The following is a 9,324-nucleotide window of genomic DNA, read 5'->3' as shown; positions in this document are numbered from 1 at the left end:
TTGCCCTTAACACAATAAAAACTGAGTCCCAACCCCTGGAGAGAAAGTTTTTAAATCACTCAGAAGAGAAAAGATTGACACCTTCCACTAAATTCCAGCCCTAAGGAGAAGCAACATGCTTCTCTGCAGAAGGTCTCAACAGGACATTGTGCAAAAGCCTTGGGAAGGCACTTTCTGCCAATTCCTCAGTGTTCGGCTCATAATTAAATCAATAGGTTTTATGTAGTTTAGGGATTGGCTGACTTTCAGCCAAAAAGGTGCCAGGTTGAGAGATGACCTAGTCAATACGCCTTTATATATCAGATAGTCTGTGAACTCCTATCTTTAATCTGCACTAACGTGCTTCTGTTGGCATTTTACTTTCCCCTCTCAGTCAGGGTGTAACTTTCCGACGTAGATTAAGGATGGCAATGATAAGAAGCTACGGCACCTTTATTCATGATGTGCCTGACTATGCCACTAGCCTGTGCATTATCTGAGGGCTGCCTTCCTGCTTATTTTTATACCTGGTGGCTAATGCATGGCTGGCACACAGCAAGCACTCATTAAATGTCTGTTTAATCAATTAACTAGTCAAATGACTCAATGAGTGAATAAATGAATAATGTAATTTTAGCAGATGCTCTTTAAATCTATTTTATTTTATATTTTATTTTATTTTATTTTAACTCAAGTTAGATAACATACAGTGTAGTCTTGGCTTCAGGAATAGAGCCCATTGATTCATCTCTTACATATGACACCCAGTGCTCATCCCGAAAAGTGCACTCCTTAATGCCCATCACCCACTTAACCCCTCTCTCCCCCACCCTCCTCCAGCACTCCTCAGGTTTTTCAATCTATTTTAAATGACCAAAAGTCTAAGAGCTTGTGAATTTTTAAATAATAAGCTAGATTTCAAATCTTAATGTCAATAAGCTCTAGGGAAGCCCAGACCTAAAAACATGTGAATTATGTAGCTGGCACCATACCCTGAAGGCCAACTTATTCAGAATTCTGTTCTATTCTGAACAAAATTGAGGAAAATATTTTAATTAATAACAGTTTTTTAAATTTACAGAAAATGTAAATAGCTCTAGGGAATAAGTTTAAAATTTATAATAATTAATCCACCAGGAGATTGTTCCTATAAAATATCCCTTGTTTGGTGGTAAGTGATTCTTTCCAAAAGACTCTGTAGATGAGATCACAGGGCAATAAGGCAGAGCAGGCCAATGTAAAAGAAGATTGTTGGTTGAATTAAACTTTCAGGTATTGGTAAGTGTAATGGACATATATTATTTTGGGTCCTCTCAGCATCATTGTGCCCTTTTCTGATAAAAGCACTGTAACTTCCATTGGGGAAGCCATACTTTTTCTCATCCAGCAGGAAAAGAAATCTACGTGGAGTATATGACCGAGGACTGCCCCAATTTCCCTAGCTTCAGAGACTGGCTCAGGAGCAGGAACATAACCCTTGTGCCTGATCAGATGCTCTCTTCCTGGTATTCAAATCTTAAGCTGAGTGACAAAACACTAAACATAATTGTTGTTCCTTCATCCTAGCAGTAGAGCCCTTACAAAATTGTCCTGTGCTTGCCCTTCTCGGAGTTTAGTTTTCCTGAAAAGTTAAGTTTTGTTCTCCAAAAATCTTTTGTGTGTTAATTTCATCTATCCAGAGTCTGTTTCTCTTACTCATAACCAAATCGTTTTAATAAGAGCCAGGTATCTTAGGGGCATATTGTGAAGCCTTACATGCTAAGCTAAGGCATTTGCACTTTATCCAGTGGGCAAAGGGAACATATCAAAGGATGTCAAGACAGAGAAACACATGTTGTCGAGATTTGTGTATGGATGTGAAGGCAGAAGATGGATAGAAGGAAGAGAGGGAAGAGTCATCCAGGAAGGAGATGATGTACTCTTGAGGCAATAAGGAGACAGTGAGAATGGACAGGTGAAAAGGCCCCCCGGGGTACAGCCTATGTAGCATCAATGGGAAAGGAGGTGGTCCAGAACCCAAGTTCTGGTTTTGGTTCTAGGGAACACAGTAAGAGAAGCAATCTCATCTCTGAACCTGAGCAGTAGAACTGCAGGGCAATGCTGAGCACTATTAGGAACATCACTGATTCCAGTGGAGAAGGTAGATTTGGAAATCAGTTTTGAATCAATATCTTAAACAAGCCTAGAAGTACCTATCTGTGAGGTACTTACAGGCAGCCTCTCAGAAAATGCCTACCCACCCACCCCCGGCACCCCCTCTGCCCTCAGCGACTTCCAGATTTTGTAACTCCCTAATCCTTGCACCTGCTCTGCCATGTTCAGACTTAACTGCCCATGTGCTCTGAGAACCATTCCCTGCCCTTCTCTTACTCTTCCCTCTATATGTCCCAGGTTCCCTTGACCTCTGCTGACTTCTGGCAAGCTCTGCCAAAGAGAGGCACTGTCAGAACACTAGAGGGTAGGAGAAGGGGAGACACCAGGGTATTTCTCTTTCTCTCACTCTGCTTTGGTGGCTTCTTGAGCAGGGGCTGAGTCTCCTCCATAGTCCCAGATCCCACAGGACAGCCTCTCCCTCTGTGCTCTCAGCCGTTACCAGATACCCACCGTGGTCCCAGCCCTGAACAGATGGCCCCAGCTGTTGGGTTCTGGTCACATGGCCCCATCCCATTGCTTCTCCATCCCCTGCTAGTGGCTTCCTGCTCCTGCCGACTTGGTGTCACCTCATCACCCTGTTTGGCTTTTCAGCTGTTCCATATCTGGAACCAATCCCCTGTGCTAAAATCTCTGCTTGTAACCCTAAGTCGGTTTCTGTTTTCTGGAAATATGACTCAGCAGCTAGTATATGGGGGGCAAGGAAGGGGACAGTGGTGTGAGGAGGTGTCCGTGAGTTTCAGTTAGGATCAACACTAGTGATGAAACCCCAGCCCTCCGCCCTGCATAAACATACCACAGCAGCAGCCCAAACACGAGACAGCCTCAGGCTCCGGGTCTAAGTCAAACCGTTCACAGGGCCCTCTATGACAGGCGACTTTTTTAATTACAAGTGACAGCACACCAGGTCAGATAAGCTTTAAGCATAAACGATGGTGCTGGTCCCCAGGTCACCTAGAACTAGAAACGTGAATATTGTTGGGCTCTCTGCCCTCCCTACCCCATTTCTTCTCTTTCCCTCCATTCCTACAGATAAGCTGCTTCACAAAGTTGATGGACGCCATGGAGACTGGAAAACTCTCCCGGCTGGAGAAGAAAGGTCACCTCATTTAGAAATTCCAGGAGAGAACTTGATTGGCCTGACTTGAGTCACACATCCATCTTCTGGGCCTTTCATTGTGGCAAAGGAGGAGGGTCACAGTCCCACTCAGACCACGCACCTAATGAAAAAAGGCACAACGCCCAGAGGAAGAGGAGAAGACTGGCATGGACAGCGTAGGAACTGTGCCTATAAGTACCGCCTCTTCCTAGTCAGAATTCTTTTGGTTGCAAGAGACAGAACTCAATTAAGAAAAGTAAAGGGGTAAATGGAGGTACTGGTTTGTGTAACCAAAGAGCATTTGTAAAGGTGGCCTCAGAAATGATGGAACCAGGTCCCCTTATACTCTCTGCTCTTTTATCCCTACTTCCCTCTGCATTTGGCCTCATATGCCCCAGGCTCCCTTTTTCTGCAAGGCCATAAGTGCAGCTCTAAGAACTTCCAATCTCACATCTTCCCAGCCTGGCTCTCAGAGAGCAACGTGCTCTGACCCACAGCTCCGATAAAGGATGGGCTCCAGTTTTGGATGGGCCACCCCTGTCCTCTCAGGGAGAGCCTGAGTCAGGTGCTTGCTCCAAGACCAGGGAGGAAGGGTCAAGTAAGACAAAGGAAGTCCTCATTCTGATGGCTTGGCTAGTTCAAAGAAGGAGAAGGTCCCCCAAACCATGACCTTATAATTTTACAGTCCTAGGAAATGAAGAATGACTCCCTAGAATATGGCCTTGGCAAAACAGCAAACTTTCTGGCTTCTAGTTTCTTCATTTGACCAGATACTCTTTCTGTAATGTTCTCTTCCAGTACCTACATTCACTGAAACTTTTTCAATGGTTCTCAAACTTTGGGGTGTGTCAGAATCACCCGAGGAGTCATTTAAAATGCAGATTCCCAGGCTCCATCCAGATACCGTCTCTGTAAGTCTGGGGCAGAACCCACAAATCTGCATTTACTGAATAAATCTTATGTTGGTGACCTCCTGTGCCATGCTTTAGAAATAATGAATGGAATGGTTTGAGATCCTTGCTTAGACAGTCTACGACAGAGGCACATAGGAACTGTGTTCTGGCTCAGGGAAGGCCAAGGTGGAGGAGGAAGGGTTTGCCACAGCCTAGAATCGAAGGGAAGAGCAGTACCCCCAGGTCAGCCTGTGGGCTGGAATGAACGAGTGAGGTCTCCTGACTAGACGCTGAGAAGGTTCTGTTCTGCTCATGGGAACCAAAGCAGGACCAAAGGAAACACCCAAAGGTCCCTGGCTGCCCTCATCCCCAACAGTCCTAGGCCTTTTCATGCCTCTAGAAGCACTCCTTTATGCATATTTTTTTTCTGACCCTTTGTTGAAACAGAAACAAAAGCAGTCAGCAAGAGAAACCAGGTAAATTCTCTTTCCACCATATGCACAGGATTAACATTTAGAAGGTTTGAGGCAAGGGCAAGTGACTCGTTTTTACCATACTTTGTCTTTATCTCAAGTTTAATAAATTATTGGGGGAGGGGCAAATAAAATAAAGAATGATTCAGCTGGCAATGCTCGCAGAGCTTCCCACTCCTAACCAGCGCTATTGGGATCAGAGTGTTCCCAGCACAAGGTCTCCTGGAGATAAATGCTCATGTTTGGATCCCCTATAGACCAGAGTCAACTGAAGCAGAACTGTAATGTAGAGCAGGCTGAACTCCAGACCCCCACCTCCCCTCTCCACATCTTTTCTCCTATTGTGAATACTTTTGGAATTTTCCATTGACTATTTATTACAAGTATTGTTTGTTTGTTTGTTTGTTTGTTTTTAAATTTTTAACATTTATTTATTTTTGAGACAGGGAGAGACAGTATGAATGGGGGAGGGTCAGAGAGAGAGGGAGACACAGAATCCGAAACAGGCTCCAGGCTCCAAGCTGTCAGCACAGAGCCCGATGCGGGGCTCGAACTCACCGACCAGACTGTGAGATCATGACCTGAGCCGAAGTCGGATGCCTAACCAACTGAGCCACGCAGGCGCCCCACAAGTATTGTTTTTATATAATTCCCTATCAACACAACTGAAATTTTAAAGATTTCAAATAATTTAAAAAAAAAAAAACATATTAGGGGCACCTGGGTGGCTCAGTTGGTTCAGTGTATGACTCTTGGTTTTGGCTCAGGTCACGATCCCAGGGTTGTGGAATCAAGCCCCGAGTCGGGCTCTGTGCTGAGCATGGAGCCTGATTAAAAATTCTCTCTCTCTCTCCCTCTGCTCTTCTCTCCCCAATAAAAAAATTAAAAATTAAAAAATGTGAAAAACAGCATATTACATTGATACACCCTATCCTATTGGGGGAAGCTAAGCACACCCTTATCAAAAAAATAAACTGTTCTTAAAACACCGTCTGGAATATGTGATCCAGAAACTCCTTTCTAGGAATTTACATTAAAGGGATCATCATGTGTATGGGCAAGACTTACTTGTGAGGATATTGATGGCAAAATTACTTAGAAGAAATTAGAAAGGAAGTAAGGTAACCAAGATATTCTTGGGAGCTCCTTGCGTAACTTGTGGTACATCCAAACAATGGGAGATTGTGGAAATATTAAAATTTTTGTTTTAGAAAAACACCTAATGATAAAAGAAAATGTGCGCTACACATTAAGGTTTTTTTACATAGATTACAAACTATATGTATAATATATTAGAAGTTTTTGTTTTACAAAAGTAGTTGCTCTAGCGATGAAATGATGGGTAATTTTTTTTATTTTATTTCAGTTTTCTACAGTGTTCAAATTTTCTTTAATGAGTACATATTACTCCAAGTGTGAATCTGTACCAACAGCATCAGCATCTCCTGAGAGCTTGTTAGAAATAAGAATGCCCCCCCAACTCCATGATCTGTATGCACATTATACTTTGAAAAGCAAAGCTGTATATAACTCAACATAGGAGAAGTAACTGTTGTTGTTGTTGTCTTTGTTGTTGTTTTAAATAGGCTTCTCACCCAGTATGGAGCCCAACACAGGACTTGAACTCACAACCCTGAAATCAAGACCCTGAGTTCAAAACCTGAGCTGAGATCAAGAGTCAGACACTTAACCAACTAAGCCACCCAAGTGCCCCTAGAAATAACAGTTTTAATAACAGCCCCAGGCTGTGACAACTGGGTGCCCTTTACTATTTGGAAGGTCATTCTGATGTACAGCGTAAGCAATTCTTACCTCCAAAATCCAAAATCCTCTAGAAATGGCTTAACATTTCCACATTTTCCATTTCAACAATGGGGCATGGAACAGTGACAAGTCCCTCCATCTCCGTCCCCTCCCCCGGCCACAGGGCCACAAAGCCTGAGCTCTGAGACTCCGTGTGAGGTAGAGAAATATAGATTCCTCAAGAGCTGCTATTCAAGCCATTAAGCAGCATGTGCCAATGTTCCACCCACAATTCTGGTTCAGTCTCCATTAAGCTGCACATCTGGCCGTCACACACTCTTTTGTGGGGACATCTCAATGGCAGCACTGATGCTGCCTCTCCCCAGGGCCAGGCCTACAGTGGCCTCCCTGTCCTCCCAGCATGTGATGTCATGAGCATGAATGTCCTGCCAAACATTTAAGATGTTGCAGTTCACATTGTGTACATTGTATAGAGAAACACTGACAGGCAGATTTGAAATTTAAAAAAACCACACACACACAGGGCAAGACACAACCAAACTTTGTTCTATTGTTATTCCAAACCACCACTTCAGCACAAATATGTATCTTGTATTCTTTAACTACATAATCTTCTCCTCTTTGTTGCTGTTGTTCTAACTAGCATCCCCAGATTCAGAGATTTCCTTGAAACATTCTTTCTCTAATTTGGTTGCTGTCAAATTCGTGGAAAGCATGAACACAACTGGTTCATTTCAAACCAAAGATCCCCTGCGTGGGGTCTCTATCGAAAAGGCCAGAGGAGGGAAAGCTGGATGTTACGTCTCAAAGTCATCTCGCCCTCAGAGAGGGATGGGACGTGTTTAGCTGCACACAGAAGACATGAGAAAGAGGCCCCTCCCTTCACTGTTCCTCAAAGTGTGGCATGGGGACCATCTCATCAAAATCACCGGGGTGCGCAATGAAAATGCAGATTCCTGGGTACGGCCCGGAACTACTGAGTGGCCTCTGGGGGTGAGGAGAACGAATCTGCATTTTACCTGACTTCCTAGCAGTGATTCATATATGAGAGTACAAGGGCTTTAAAATTAGATGGACTTAAACCCCATTTTTCTCCTGTATAGTGGCTATCTGACCTTGACAAATAACCTAAACTCTCTCATTTTCCTCTCTATACACCGGGGACTGTGGGGAGGATTAAAAGTCTGAAGTTCCTGACACAAACAGGTCCCAAGAGCATGAATTCCCTTTTCCCAGTTGTTCAGGTAGAGCACTTTGGGTCTGCTATTTTACCTGTGATTGGGGCGGGGGGTCATTGTTTTCCCCTGGCTAACAATTGCTGTCACTGTATTGCCAGGTTCCAATGGGGCTCTAATGAGACAAAATCATCAAGTCTGAATTCCACTGGATGATTACGGAAGCAAAACCTGTAGTTGTAGAGCTGTGCTGTCCAATCCAATAGCCAATAGCCCATGTGGCCATTGAGCACTTAAGGTGTGACTGGTACAGGGGCGCCTGAGTGACTCAGTCGGTTGAGCGTCCAACTTCGGCTCAGGTCATGATCTAGAGGCTCTTGAGTTTGAGCCCCGCATTGGGCTCTGTGCTGACAGCTCGGAGCCTGGAGCCTGCTTCAGATTCTGTGTCTCCCTCTCTCTCTGCCCCTTCCCCACTCACAGTCTGTCACTCTCTCTCAAAAATGAATAAATACAAAAAAAAAATATTTTTAAAAAGGTGTGATTAGTACAGAGACATCTTATAAGTGTAAAATATACATTGGAATCCAAAAACAATACAAAAGGGCATAAAATATCCCATTAATTGATTACATATTGAAATGATAATATTTTAGATATGTCAGATTAAATAGAATAAATTAAAATTAATTTCACTTGTTTATTTTCAGCTTTTTAATGTGACTTTTAGAAAATTTTAAATCACATATGTGGCTATATTGTATTTCTATTGGACACTACTGTTCTGGAGGAACAGTTACCCTCCTCTCCCTCCCTAGCACTGATAATAAAACCCAACCCTGTAATTATGACATACAAAATGGGGTTTCCTGGGCACCTGAGTGGCTCAGTCGGTTAAGCGTCCCATTTCGGCTCAGGTCATGATCTCAAGGTTTAGGTGTTTGAGCCCCATGCCGGGCTCTGTGCTGACAGCTCAGAGCCTGGAACCTGCTTCAGATTCTGTGTCTCCCTCTCTCTCTGCCCCTCCCCTGCTCATGCTCTGTCTCCCACTCTCTCTCAAAAATAAATAAACACTTAAAAATAATAATAAATAAATAAAATTTCTAAGTGGGATTTCCTAACTAGACAGGCAGCGATCAGCTAGGAGAGATTTAGGGTGTCTGTTCTCCCACTGCAGGGAAAAGTGGGCTCATGTAGCATGACCCCTCATGTGAGAAAGCAAGCAGCAATGTCAACGAAGGAGGTGGCTGAGTGAGGAGATCAGTCTTTAAGAGCATAGATTTATCAGTTGAAACACCTTGAATTCAAGCCAGCAGTGCTAAGGAGAGGGTATGTGGGGGTCTTACTTGTCTTGTCCCCACCCCCTGGATGCCTTTTGCTCTGTTAGTGCTTACAGTCATTACACCTGACAAGTTTTATTAGTTAAAGAGAGTCCTCCAACACAATTACACAACTTACATTCTTACAAAAGCTGCATCATAACTAAGCAAATATTTTGGTCAACAGGAAGACTGTCTCTTCTGCACAAGTAATTTAGAAATAGTTATAATCTCCTAACATACACAGATATCTACCAAAATGACTAGCCCAAATGGATATTTCCAAAGAGGAAATGTCTGTCTATTATATTATCAGCTAAAGAAATTAGTATTTTTGGAAAACTACTGCCAAAATAGATTGTAATCTGTGTGTTTTATAACAGATTCATAACCTGACACAGTTTCTGGAATAAAAAAACAAATAAAAATCAACTCAATGCATCTGTCTTTGTCCAAAATTTCCAAATTTTCAAA

Source organism: Neofelis nebulosa, chromosome 5 (genome assembly GCF_028018385.1).
Source record: "Neofelis nebulosa isolate mNeoNeb1 chromosome 5, mNeoNeb1.pri, whole genome shotgun sequence".
Classification (NCBI taxonomy): domain Eukaryota; kingdom Metazoa; phylum Chordata; class Mammalia; order Carnivora; family Felidae; genus Neofelis; species Neofelis nebulosa.
The sequence above is the reverse complement of the archived record's forward strand: the minus strand, read 5'-3'. Positions refer to the sequence as shown.